At 32.5% G+C, this 14614-nt stretch overlaps 1 protein-coding gene across 22 annotated transcripts in view; it reads left to right on the top strand.

The window, feature by feature from the left end:
• The window catches only part of LOC132797280 (small conductance calcium-activated potassium channel protein), a 107653-nt gene that overhangs the window by 8140 nt on the left and 84899 nt on the right, over positions 1 to 14614 (top strand). For 16 of the 22 annotated variants that reach the window (XM_060808937.1, XM_060808936.1, XM_060808935.1 and 13 more), the window contains exon 1: positions 1732 to 2722. The exons of 1 other annotated variant lie outside the window; for it this stretch is intronic. The gene's annotated coding sequence lies outside the window, so the exon portion shown is untranslated. Of the gene's footprint in view, positions 1 to 1728; positions 2723 to 2777; positions 2920 to 14614 lie in introns of those variants that run through there. 5 more of the 22 variants (XM_060808921.1, XR_009633643.1, XR_009633644.1 and 2 more) reach the window with 5 other exon arrangements.

Here is a 14614-nt window from a genome sequence, read left to right as displayed (position 1 = left end):
TAGGAATCAAAGAAATATAAAAAAAGGAAATTTTAATGTTGATAATAGGCATAAAGAAAATAGAAAAATATGAACATAAGAAATATGAATAAAGGAAATATGAATATAGGAAGTAGGAATATTGGAGACTTAAATATAGGAATAAAAGAAGTAGAAAAAAGGAAAATTGCAATGTAGGAAAGAATAGGAAAATAAATAAATATATAGTATGTATGTACTTATAGGAATCAGGCATATTGGATGTATAAAAATATAAGAAGTAAGAATAGAGCAAACGGAAATATAAGAAATGGATATAATTGAATTGGGAATATATGAATATAGGATTAAGAATTATTAGCATTATTAGCAATATAATGATATAGTAAATATTATAATATAATAACATACACAGCAAGAAAATACGTGCCAAAATCAATAATAAAATCTTGAATTAAAATTGATGTCAAAATTGATCCAAGAAGGTTTATTTTTAAATCAAGATTTAAATAAATGAAATTTAGATTGTTAAAAAGAGTGGATTACGTGTTTTTATGTTACTAAAGTTGTTTAGTAATAGTAGTAGTAATATACTAATATGCTAATATACTAATATAACAATATACCACTAATATATTAATATACTAATATACCAATATACCAATATACTAATATTCTAAGATACTAATATAGGAAAAAGAAAACTAAAACAGTTGAAAAGTCGAATTTATTGATATTATTATGTTCTAGAATTGATATACCATCAATATACTAATATATTAATATGACAATATACCACTAATATACCAATATACTAATATTCCAAGATACTAATATAGGAAATAGGAAACTAAAACAATTGAAAAGTCGAATTTATTGATATTATTATGATCTAGAGTTGATATATCATCAATATACTAATATATTAATATGACAATATACCACTAATATACCAATATACTAATATTCCAAGATACTAATATAGGAAATAGGAAACTAAAACAATTGAAAAGTCGAATTTATTGATATTATTATGATCTAGAGTTGAATTGTGAATTACAATTATGATAAACAAGCAACTCTATTGGGAATCGTGTAGACTATTTCGCTGCGTGTAAGAGTAGGAGCAGCTACCTCAACACTGCATGCCCCGCTGTTGTTGTTCCTGTTGTTGTTGCTGCTGCTCCACTCGAAGTGTGGTGACGCAACGGAACTGTGGGGACCATGCATGTGCTTCAGAGTGCTGTAGGTGGAAGTAGAAGTGGAAGAGGAAGAGGAAGAGGTGGGAGGTGGATCGTAGGGGAAGGGGTAGGGGGGCAAACGACAAGCGACGACGCGTTGCTTTGACTGACAGCGAGACTCCCGACTCTGCCACTGCTAGTGTTGCTGCCGCTGCTGTTGCTGCCGCTGTTGTGGCATGCACTCAACGCTGCCGATGCTTCGTTTAGCTGCCTTAGTTCTTTATTTTTTTTTGTTTTTTTCGGGTGCGACGACGAGTGCGAATTGGGCAGCAGCAACGACCCGGAGACGGAGACGGAGAAGTAAACGTAGACGGAGCTGTGTTGCCGGAGCCGAAGCGAAAAACCGAAGCGTTTTACCGTACAATGCGCGCGCTGCCCGAGTCAACGACGCTGACGTTGACGTTGACGTTGACAGAGGCAGAGGCAGAGTGTCGTCGTCGTCGTTGGTTGCCGTGGACGTGGTTGGTTGCTACGTGTATACACGCGGTGCCGAGCAACAAATTGAGTCAGTATCGCACAAACAACACTAACGGAAACATCACAAAAGCACCGTGCAAAGCCCGGACGGACGGACAGACGGACGGCAATTCCTGTCTCTGCGTTCGAGTGTGCGTGCGAGTGTGTGTGTGCGTGTGCGTGTGTGTGTGCGAGTGTGCGTGTGCGTGTGTGTGTGTGAGTGGAGCGCAGTCAATGCGCTTCTGTTGTTGCTGCTGTCAAAGCCCGCGCGGCAGCAACATCAACATCCATCACACCGCCAGCCACAGCAACAGCAACAGCCATCAGCAACAGCAGCCAAAGCAGCACAAACAATAATTTGAAAACACACACATAAAACATAAAACTGCAAAACTGTTTAACAATCAAAAAGAGAAACATTACACAAAACGCCAGCAACATTTACAACTTCGTGTTGTTGTCGTCGTCTTGTGTCGTTGTCGTCGTCATCGTCGTTGTCGTCGTCGTCTATGTCGCTGTCGTCTGTCGCGTCGCAACGCAACGCATCGCATCGCAACGCAACGCATCGCTAGTTATAGATGCACTCCACACATATCTATAACAAATCTATAATTTTTTTTTCTTGTTTTGAACAAAAGTCAGTGCAAAAAGTGCAAAAGAAATGTGCAAGTAATAACAGCAACATCGACAGCAGCAGCAGCAACATAACGAAATTGCAGTAGATATATCACATATATATATATCTGTCTGTATATAGCATATTGTATGTGCTGCTTACACATGCTCTTGCTTCAATGGCAATATGCACGAGCAGCAGCGACAACAGCAACAACAGCAACATCTACATCAGCAGCAGCAGCAGCAACATTTGTGACACCCGCGTGCCAAATATTGCCGATTTTGACAAGCAGACGACAGCAGCAATTGCTACTTACTGAACGAGGCACAACAACAGCAGCAACAGCAACAACGATTGCAGCAACAGCAGCAACATCTACAGCAGCAACCACAACGAATCTTGCAAGCAGACGCCGCAAACTAACAAAGTGGGTACCGCAAACACACACACACACATACTTATACACCCTTGGACACCCTACTACACACACCCGCACACACACTTGAGCACAACAACAACAGCTACAACAGCAACAACAGCCATAACAGCAGCAACAACAGCAACAGCGTCGCCTGTGTTAAGTGCAAGGGCCAAGCGCGTTTACTAAATGAGTTATACACATGAGTATGTATGCATAAACACACTCACACACACACACACACTTGCACTCACACACACACACACACATACATATATTATCACACTTTGCGTGTGTGTGCATTGGGGCATTGGCATTTCTGCGCTATGCAAAAGTTTGGCGCATGCAAGCGTTAACCGCAAGCCACAAAAAACAAAGCCTGCAGGCGGGTATGCTCGACTGCGACATACGCGTTAGAGAATGCAAAAAGAAAAAAAAAACCAAAAATAAATAGCTCAAGGATCGTTTTATCTTTTCATAAATAATCTCCTCATAATAGCATCTTCGTAGCTCAGTTAGAAAAATGTAAGAAATGAAAGAGCGTACAGACGGGTATGCTCGACTATGACATACTTGCTAAAGAATGCAGGAAAATAAAACAAACAAAAGACACAGCTTAAGTACAAAAAATTATAAATAAAATGCTCTAAGCATTTAGAAAAAGTGTTAGAAGATTGATTTTTTAAAAATATTATTTATAATATTTATCTTATTTTTAACGATTTAACACAGTTCATTCTCGTTTAAACTTTTAATGAAATAATAAATAATCCAAGAAGTATTATTTAGCATTATCGTAGCTTAGTACAAAATTTAAGAATACAATATGAAAATATTATTTAAAGTTATGTGACAATGAATTTTCGATATTTGAAATTCTCGTTTTAACTGTTACCAAATAAGGAAGCTAGAAGTCGAGTATGCCCGACAGTGAGCTACCTGGCAGCCATTTTAATTAAAAGCAAAATGGTGCGGTATTAATTTCAAAATACACCAAATTCATATACCGCAAATATACTAAAACTATTCCAAAGGCTAAAAAAATGATAAAAGCACTACAGTGCAGTATTATTCATAAAATATACCGAATTAATATACCACAAAAATACTAAAATACACTGAGTGATATATTAGGTATATTTATACAGTATTTCATTCAAAATATACCGTAGAGTGTAAAATATACCGAATGCTATATTTGGTATATCCGTATAACACTACATTTTTAATATACCATAGAGTACAAAATACATCAATCGCTATACTTGGTATATTTATATAGTACTGCACTCAATATATACCATAGAGTGTAAAATATACCGAATGCTATACATTTTTAATATACCATAGAGTACAAAATGTACCGCAGGCTATACTTGGTATATTGATATAGTACTACATTCAAAAAAATACCATAGTATGCAAAATATACCAGATTGTTAGTCAAAGCAAGTGAAGCCAAAAGAAGTATTTTTCGCCACACGAAAGTATTTCTTAAATAACTTACTTATGATATTTTTATCTGATTGCAAGCAAATTTCCAGGAATTGAATCTAATTGTGTATACTAAGAATCTTTAATATTAAATTGGCATCACAGTTAAAAATGCTTATTAATAAAGTAAATTTATTATAAATTTAAAAAAATATAATATTTATAATGAAAGCTTCCATACAAATATTATGAAATGTTATGCATAAATTCAAAAGGGTAAATCCAAAGTTCACTTGCTGAAAATTCGCAAAATTATGCACAGTGTGTAATGTGCAGCATAATGCAGTGTTACTTTAATTATTTATTATTCGCAGCTTACTGCTGATAATTGCACAGACATCTTTAACACAAAAGGATAGCATTAACTGCAATGTGCAATTTAATTAAGAATTAAAACTATTTGTGCGACGCTTTTTACTTAAATATGTGCAAACATATCTTGGGTGTGCCATTAATTGAAGCTCTGCAATTATCGGCATTCAACTGGAATTATTTGCTTATCTATTTAGATTTTTTTTATAGTTATTTAAATATTTTTACTTCATTTTATTTAATTATAAATTTATATATGTTTGATTTCAATTTATTTTATTTACTTTAAATTGAATATATTTCATTTAATTTTAATTCGTTTTGTTTCATTTGATTTCATTTTTTTAATTCCTTTCATTTTTTAATTCCTTATTTTGTTTCATTTCATTTCATCGAATTTTCTTTTATTTCAATTTATTAACTTCATGTCTTTCCATTTCGTATTATTTCAATTGATTCCATTTCATTTTATTTCACTTCATTTCTTTCCATTTCATATAATTTCATTCCATTTTATTTTATTTAATTTTATTTTGTTTGATTTCAATCAATTATATTTCATTTAATTAAATTTCATATAATTTCAGTCGATTTCATTTTATTGTATTTCTTTTTGTTTCATTTCCTTTCATTTCATTACATTTCATTTCATATCATTTCATTCCATCTAATTTTTTACCATTTCATTTCATCCCATTATATTTCATTTTATTTTGTCTCTTAAAAATTTAATTTCTTTCCATTTCATTTAATTCTACTCTATTTTATATCATTCCATTTTATTTCACTTAACTTAATTTAATTCCATTCAATTTCATATCATTCCATTTCATTTCAATCCATTCCATTTCATTTCACTCCATTCCATTTCTTTTTGTTTCTTTATAACTTATTTAATCTCACAAAAAATTCCTTAATTTGTTTCTTCAATTTTATTTAACTTTATGATTATTTACAGATACTGATACTTTTATATTACATTATTCCTATGGGACTTGGCTAGACATAACATATATACATATGTTTATCTTTATTCAATCAGATTAGGATTATTTCTTAGTTTCTTTGGTTTAGTTTTATATGTTTTTGGAAAACATATAATAACAAAATTTTAAGTTATTCTTTGATGTCTTTAACAGTTTCAGCGTTAAAGATATTTATATAAGTAGACAGACAGACAGACGGACGGAAATGAAGATGCATTTTTTTTATGGGATTGCAGATGCGTTAAGCTGCGTTTTACTGCATTTCATTTTCATAACTTATAATGCCATGCTAAGCCATGTGGTTACCGGGTATAAAAACGCACTCAACACGCATTAAGCGAGAGTGTGAGAGAGGGAGATAGTGAGAGTGAGAGTGAGTGAGAGAGCTGCTTTCATGGGTGCCAAGTGGCAAGTGGCAAGCAGTCGCAATCTGGACAAAAAGCTTTTCGTGTCAGCCACAGATCCTGGCCCGTGCCTGGCTGGCTTAAGCTAGCTTATTACCAAAGCGATAACAAACACAAACACACACACAGACACACACACAAACACACACACACACTCGCATTCGCACACAAAGACATTTGCAGATTATATGGCATAGCATTGTGGCATTTGTATTATTATACTTATTACAAACACCAGAGTCGCTCTCTCAATGTATTCAAAGCATACGTTTGCCTCCTCCCCTTTACCCTCCCCCCACAACTCTCCACTGAGTTTGGCCGCAGTAACAGTAAATAAAATCAATATTGTAAACTTTCATTTGTCGACTTTCTCTCTCTCTCTCTCTCTCTTTGCATCAAAACTTCGAAGATTAGTTTCGTTTAAATAATGCTTATAGGCATTATTCCCCACTAAATTCTTGAACACAAAAAAAAAACTGAAGAACTTTGACAACTTTGCTTAAGTGAATCTTCAACTTCAGCTGCAAGTTTTTCCACATGATTTCCACTGTTTTCCATAAACTTGTCGCGTAACTTTTTTTGCATATCATTTCGCAATTTTGCTTCTCTCGCATTTATTTTTACCTAAATTAATTCTTGATTAAGATAGACAATGCTTTTAGCTTCAAGTTGAATTGATATTTTCTTTTTCGCTTTTAAAGAATATGTTTTTATTTTAGCAGGAGTTTCCCATATGCTTCAAGTTGAACATATTTTCTTTTTCGGTTCTAAAGAATATGTTTTTATTATGTCGAAGGAGTTTCCCCATATGTTTTCTCCTTAGTCATCGCATTCTGTTGATTCACCTTTCTGATTCATTTGCAATATTCAATATTGTAGTACTTCAATCAATCGACAGCTTTGCAAATATTGCTTTCAGTTTGTTTTCGAATTTTGCCTGAAAACATATTAAAAGTGAAATCTTAAGAATCAATAGATCATCATCATCAATATGTCTTATCCAAACACTTGCTCTCTCGATGTATATAGTAAATATAAATATTTCAATTCATCCATCAAAACAAAATGTTATTTTCCCATTTTCTCGTTTCTCGTTTCGTTTCTCCTCGACATTTAGTATTTTCAATTCCGTTATTGTATTTTGCTTTTTTTATAGATATACATTTATATTTCTTTTTTTCTTTTTTCTTGCTGCTGCTTCTGTAATTTGGTTTTTCTGAATAAACAAATTTGTTTATATCGTATATCAAAGTTGTGTCTATTAAGTATTTTTGGTAATATTTTCCTCATTTTTTTTTGTTCGTTGTTCAAATGGGGTAATTTCATTTGTTGTGTGCTTCAATTGAATTGAAAAGTTCCAAGAAGAAGCTGTGTTCGTAATTGATTTCTTTATTTGTTTTCTGCGGCAAATTGTTCAAACTTTTTTTCGTGTACAATATTAATAAAATCTTAACAGACAAGAAGTTAACTTTTTTTGCACAATTTTTCGACTTTTCTTAGCAACTCAGTTGATTTCGAGTGTTTAGTATAAAAGTGTCTACAAAATTTAAACAATAGGCAGAATATTATACAGAGTACAAAATATAACGGATTGTCAAAAATACTAAAATATACCTAAGGCTCTATTTAGTATATTGAAAATATACCATAGAGTACAAAATTTACCAAACAATCAGCTAAAGCGTTTATACCAAATAATAATAAAATCTACTTAAGGCTATAATTAGTATATCGATATACTAATAGCTTGAAAACATACTATAGAGTATAAAATATACTAGATTGAAAACAAAAGTATTTATATGGGATAATACTAAGATATACCTAAGACTATATTTAGTTTATCGATATACTAATACCTTGAAAATATACCATATTGTATAAAATATACCAAATTTCCAAGCAAAGCATTTAAGACTCGACAGCCTTTTCGCCTTTTAAAATATTTCTTAAATAACTTCTACAGGAATTATAAATACTTCTACAATTCTGTGTGTCTAAAAGTTGTACATAAAATTTATTAAAAAATTTGAAGTTAATTAAATCGCAGACGATTTTTGTTTGCAATTATTTTGGACGCCTGCGAATTTCGGCCAACATTCGTTGTGTGTGCATTCACTTTTGCAATTTGTAATTCGCTTTCATTTTCAACACATGCCTCGATGCCATTCCTCCCGAAAACAAAAAGAAAAACAACAAAAACAGAATGCCAGAAAATAAAACTCAAAGTGCTCCCGGTTGGAGATAGTATATTTATATATACCCATCATATAAAGATATAAAAATATACGAATACACACACTCGCTCCCTCTCTCTCACTGTCTCTCTGTCTATCTCTTTTTGAATGCACTTGTATGCGCAAGTTGCCAAATGGTTCGTGAGTTCTATCTGAAAACAACAAAATATGTCTGCGGTTCAGGAATTTGCCATAAATAGCATCCGTCGAGCTGTTTTTTAATGTGCAACACACAACAGAAGATACAAAACGCGTTGCACTGTTTCCCCAAATTGTCTCTTAGATACATACACATACTTATGAATACACTCACACCACTCATACTCACACTCACACTCACACTCACACTCAAACGCATTCATCGATCGCATCTGAATAGCTCAATTAAACGGCAGCTTCGCATTTTTATGGTGTCTTCAACATTTTCGTTTCGGCATTTTTGACGGCATTTTTATTATGAATACAATTCTTTTACATTTCCATTTTCATTTCCACAAAAGCCAATTTGAATTCCTTTTACAGTATTTTCAGTTTTTCAAGTTTTCCCCATTGGCCCTTTATACACACCCGGCACAGCGTTTAACCTAGAAGGGTGTAACATAAATGACATTTTATTCCTTTCCAATTCCCTTTATTCATTTGTACAAAAATATTAGAATCTCAAAGTTTAACAGAAAGATAGCTATCAAAGCTGCTTCAGAACTTCTTTTACTTCTACAAATTTTGTCAAATTTCTTGAAGTTTAGTCACACTTTTTTTTCTATTTTTTTTTATATTATACGACTTTTATAATTTTTGAGCATTTGTCACACGATTTTCCACATATTAAAACAAAAATTAAAGAAATATACATATGTATATTCTACGTGTTTTAGAATTTTATAGAATTTGGTCATAGCTTTTTCTACCTTTTAAAATAGAAGTTGAATATAATGAATATATTCTAAATACATACAATTCTTTTGAATTTTCAAAGTTGGTCTTGAAACTCATTTTGTTAATTCTATGAATCTTCGAATTTTATAGACTTTGGTAAAACTTTTTTGCTTCTTTCAAAAAGAAAAATTACACATAATAAATATATTCAACGGCTTTTAGAATTTTATTGAATTTGGAAACATCTCTTTCTGCATTTTAAATTTGAGGTTGTTGGAGGAAAGACTTCTTAAAATTGATCAAAATTCGAATCGTTAGAAACCAGAATTCCTGGAAATTGTATAATCAAGTCATTCTTAATAATAATGACTACATTCAGAACTCAAATTGCTTTTATAAAAATATATAAAATTCCATACGATATTTAGCATAAAAATTAGTCGGTATCTCAGAGTTTAGCACACTCGACTATAATTTAGACTTGTTTGTTCAACACCCTCTCGAAAGTCGACAGTCGACACTCGAGTCTCGTCGCGATGCAAATTGAATCGTGTATATTTATTTACGCTGAAGTCATCTTTGAATTTTTAATGGACTGCTGGTTAATGACCAGAAAGGCGCAATTAATGCCTAACTGTAATCAATCATCCGCTCCAATTAACCCAAAAAACATCTCGTTAATGTGATTTACCATATGCCAATACCCAATATCGAATCTCCAATCCCCAATTTCCCCTTTTCTCTCAATACTGTTCATCCTCCTTGACCAACATCGTAATCACCATCGCTTCGCTCCTTGGTATGGATTTCAATACTCATTACCGTTACTCGGATACCCTCAGACTTTGCTTCTCTCTCGCTCTCGCTCTCTCTCTCTCTATCTCTTTCGCTCCTCGAATATACGTTCTATGCATACTGATATCAAAGCAAAAGCCTCGAGTAAAATGGATTAAAAATTGATTCAATTCTATGGAAAAAGACAAAGAGACCAAGGCGAAACTCTCAGCCACGGACTAAGTTGAAAGTTTTTAATCCTCTGTACTCGGAATTAATTAAAAGACAACAGTTTGTTCGAAGCGACTACTGAATACTTTAAGCAAACTGCGAGATAAATTCAATATTATTTCAAATACGATTTTTTAGCTTCGCAACTCTTTAAATGTTTTTAGGATTTATTAAACTTGTTTCTCAATTATTGTATTTAATAATTATTTTTATTACAAGTCAAATGTTGCTGGTTTTTCATTTGAAAAATAAACTCAAATATTATTTTCTTTATATTTTCTACTTCATTTTTTTTTTATAAAAATGTTCAACATTAACATTGTTAATTTGAATTTTTAATTATTTCATTTAACTAGAATTTTTGTTACACATCAAATGTTGCTTATAATTGGTGGAATTTCCAGGTTTATTTCTTTGCTAACAAATTGAACTAAAATGTTATTATTATTTTCTTTGCATAACATTATAACATATTATTATTTTCTTTACATCATCGTATAACTTATTATTTACTATCAATTTAATATCAATATATAAAATATTGACTAAATTTATAAAATCCGCTCAAGACTTTTTGAAGTAGATTTTCTTCTGGCAGCGAATTATTAAAATACTTCTTGATTAACATTAACATTAAAAGGCAGCAATTAACATTAACATAATGATGTCAATGTTAATATAAAATGTTATTATTTTCCTAACATCATATAATATTTTTACTACAATTTTTTATATCAATGTTTTATTGTCATCCAACTATATTTGTAAATTTCTTTTAAGACATATTGAATAGATTTTTTCTGGCAACGGATTATTAACTTTAATAGGCAGCAATTAACATTAACATAAATATGTCAATGTTATTATAAAATGTTATGTTTTTCTCATCAAATAATATGTTTACTAAAATGTTTTATTGTTATTCAACTATATTTGTAAATGCCTTTCAAGATTTATTAAAATAGATTTTTCCTGTGGCAACGAATTATTAAAATACTTGCTGGCTAACATTAACATTAACATTAACAGGCGGCAATTAACATAAAGATGTCAACTAGGCACGTTATGTTAATGCGAATGTTGTTAATGCTAATGTTAATGCTAATGCTAATGCTAATGTTAATGCTGATGCCAGGTTGGTGGTTTTTCGTCTTCGTCTATCGATTAGGTAAACATTAATAATGTTAAATTACACGAGTTTTATGCAAAGCGTTAATTGATTTGCCAACATTTTATTGCATGCGAAAACGACAAAACAAGTTTCCGTTAACTTTCCGTAAGGCAATTTGGCTAAGTTGCTCAGCAAGAAGGCGGGGGGCGGGGCCATCAGCCACATTGTGGTCTTGTCTACGTGCGTGTGTATGCGTATATATATAACATATATATATTTGTGTGTGTTTGTTTCTATAGCTGTAACATCTGCTGATTTTTGGCGCCTTCCATTGATTGATTTTCCTTGTGGTTGCATCTACTTCAAAATATATTTATTTTTTCATACACACATCGTTTTTATGTGCTATTCTCCCCCCCCTCTCTCTATGTCGTATGTATGTCATGTGTGTGTGTGTGTGGGTTTGGAGGTGTGCGTGCGAGTGTATAAATATAAAATATTTATACAGTTCGTGTAGTCAATTTACATCGCAAGTCCATCAGCGTTGTCTCATCAATGTCAAGCCAATGAACCCAAATCTTTATTGCTAGCAACACAATTTATTCAATTTATGCCCGCCCACTTTTTCATATACATATATACCATATATGTATGTGTATGAGTAACCTTTTCAAATTACTTAGAGTATGCGAATGTATTGAATGTATTTCCGCAATGCTGAAATATCCTGCAATTTTTATTTCACTTCTGTAGTTTTAATGTTAAATTTCAACATACGATATCACATCTCTAATGTAAGCGATATATCATCGCTAATAATAGAAATCCCTAAATCAAAAATATATGGTCACACTGTTTCATATTTTCTCTTTCTCAATAATTCAAAGTCAAGCTCTTTTTTTTGTGTATAAGAAAACATAAACTGGCGACAATATGTAGCATCTATTTTTGTAGACGAAAAATATCCTTCAACTTAAATGTGCTGTACTTTTTGTGTTAAATTTGCCATATGATATATCAATGAAAACGATGGTCACACTGTTTTCACTTTTCTCTTTTTATGCATATTATTTATGCAGTTTTTGTATTTAAATTACCATACGATATCAGTTCTCTAATGTAAGCGATACATCATCGTTAATATTGAGAATCCCTAAATTAAACATATATGGTCACACCGTTTTCATTTTTCTCTTTTTATGCATATTAAATCATAAACTGACGACAATACTTAACTATAATAAAAAGAATATATATGCCATAAATATATAAGTATATTTAAATTTCACAAATGATTTTTAATGCTGCGCTATAAAGCGTCATTTAGCGTAGATCATTTAAAATTTAATGTTCCATGGCAAATTGAATATTTCTTGCTGCCAGTTTAAATTTGACTATATTAGTTATTTTTGTGCTTTATTTTGCTGATGATATTTTGGCTCAAGATGCATAATTTATGAAAACAAACTTTTAGTTGCTAAGCTAGCTAAACTCTGTTTTTGCATTAATTATGTAGCATAAGCTTTAAATTAGGGCAACATTATGAGGGGCAATAAAACGAGCTAAGATAAAAAAATCTTCTTTTTTTTTGTGGCATGTATTAACATGGAAATGTGTGGGCTGTGAAAATGATAGAGAGCTAAAATACTATCATACTTAAGTTTCCTTAACTAAACCGCATTGCTAAAGATGTGTCAATTTATAATGAACTTAATCTTTAATAATCATGAAAAAACTCCCTGAAATCAAACCTAATTTCGAGTATTAAATTAAGGTGCAAGCATACCCCATTCTCTTTTTTGCATCGAGGGTATAGAACAAATAAATGTAGATATTTGTATATGTTAAGTATATATACTCATTCAATTAGAAAGAAAATGGGAAAATCGTTTATGACTCAATGCTAAGTACGTGCCCATTCCCTCGATTCCCCCGATTCCTTTTCCGTTTTCCTTTTTGCCTTGCCATTTGCACATTTTCTATAGAAATAATCTTTATTGTGCATGTGTAATTGTTTTCGAGATTCTATTCTTTTCACTCTCTATACTATATATTATGATATAGAATGGGAATGGGAGGTGAAGGAGGAGTAGGGAAAGGAGGAGGAGAAAAGCATCTTTGCCAGTTGGCAGCTTGAATATAATATTATATGACATAGGTATAAGTATAATAGGTACATAGTTATAGATATCTGTCTCGACAGTTGTTGAGGACCATTCACTTAACATTAAAGGAAGGGATGGAGGGACGGAGGAAGGGGGAAAGAGGCATGGAATGGAGGGGGTACAGAGCACATCAATGTCTATCTAAATATTTTTCGTGTGTCATTTCAATTTGTGTGTGTTTCGGTTTCGCATTTTGCTTTCGCACAACCTTTTGTCCGTCCGTCTGTCTGTCTGTCTGTCTGTCTGTCCGTCCGTCTATGTATGCGACATTCATTATCAAAGTATTATATATAGTATATTCCGTACCAGTATGTAGATGAATGCCAGAGCGCATTCACAGAGTTTTGGCTTTCATTAACTTGCCATCAATTGCCCAAAGTGTCTGGCGACGTTCTGCAAACAACATCCTGACAACCCGACAGGTCCTTTTTACGAGTAGTAGACGACCCACATCGATGTCAGCTTTTTTGGCAGCCTTTCGAGAGTAGCTCAACACAAACAAAAAAAGAAAAGGTCTATCAAATGCTGCTTAAAATCCTAAATCCCCTCCTTCCTGTACCGTGTGTACCGTTATCATGCTCATTGACTTTTAGCTTAACTACAACTTTTTGCTTGCTGACAACTTGAAAAGATGGCAAAAGAAGCAAAGCAAAGCAAGAGTTGATTATATCGAAATTACAGTTGAGCCAAAATCCCCTTAACACACACACAATAAGCATTGTAGCATACACAACATATATTAATATTTTATTCGGCTCTCGCACAAAACATTGAGATTCAGATAAGTGGCCAAAAGATGGAGATGGAGAGGGATCTGTTTGATGACAATTCCGTTAAGAACTGTATTCAATTACGGTATTATTATATTAACTGCGAATTTATCCTTATTGCTTTCATTTTGCTCTTGAGTACATCTCATTTTCTATCTACTTTACCTTTATTTCCGTTTTCTTATTTCTTTTTTTTTTTGTATTTGGTATGTTTTCGACTTTTTGTTTCCTCAAGTTTGTTTGTTGTTTTTTGCTTTCTGCTTGGCAAACTTTTGGACAGTCTACCGCAAACTGCTTCTCATTCTTTTTTATGCTTTCCTCGATTTTGCTTCTCGCTTAGCTTCTTTCCCATTTCATTGATTAGCATCTCGTTTGTTTAGTTACTCCAATTCGAGGTATTTTTCGTCTACTCTTCAAGTGACTTCTTAGGTTCAATACTGCATTACTTCTCGCTGTGCTTCTTGCTTCGATTCTAGTATTCTTCTAGCGAGAAGCAAACTTCTCGCTTTGCTTCTCGCTTTTGCTACTCGCTCTTGCTTCG

Source organism: Drosophila nasuta, chromosome X (assembly GCF_023558535.2).
Source record: "Drosophila nasuta strain 15112-1781.00 chromosome X, ASM2355853v1, whole genome shotgun sequence".
Lineage (NCBI taxonomy): Eukaryota > Metazoa > Arthropoda > Insecta > Diptera > Drosophilidae > Drosophila > Drosophila nasuta.
The sequence above is the reverse complement of the archived record's forward strand: the minus strand, read 5'-3'. Positions and strand labels throughout refer to the sequence as shown.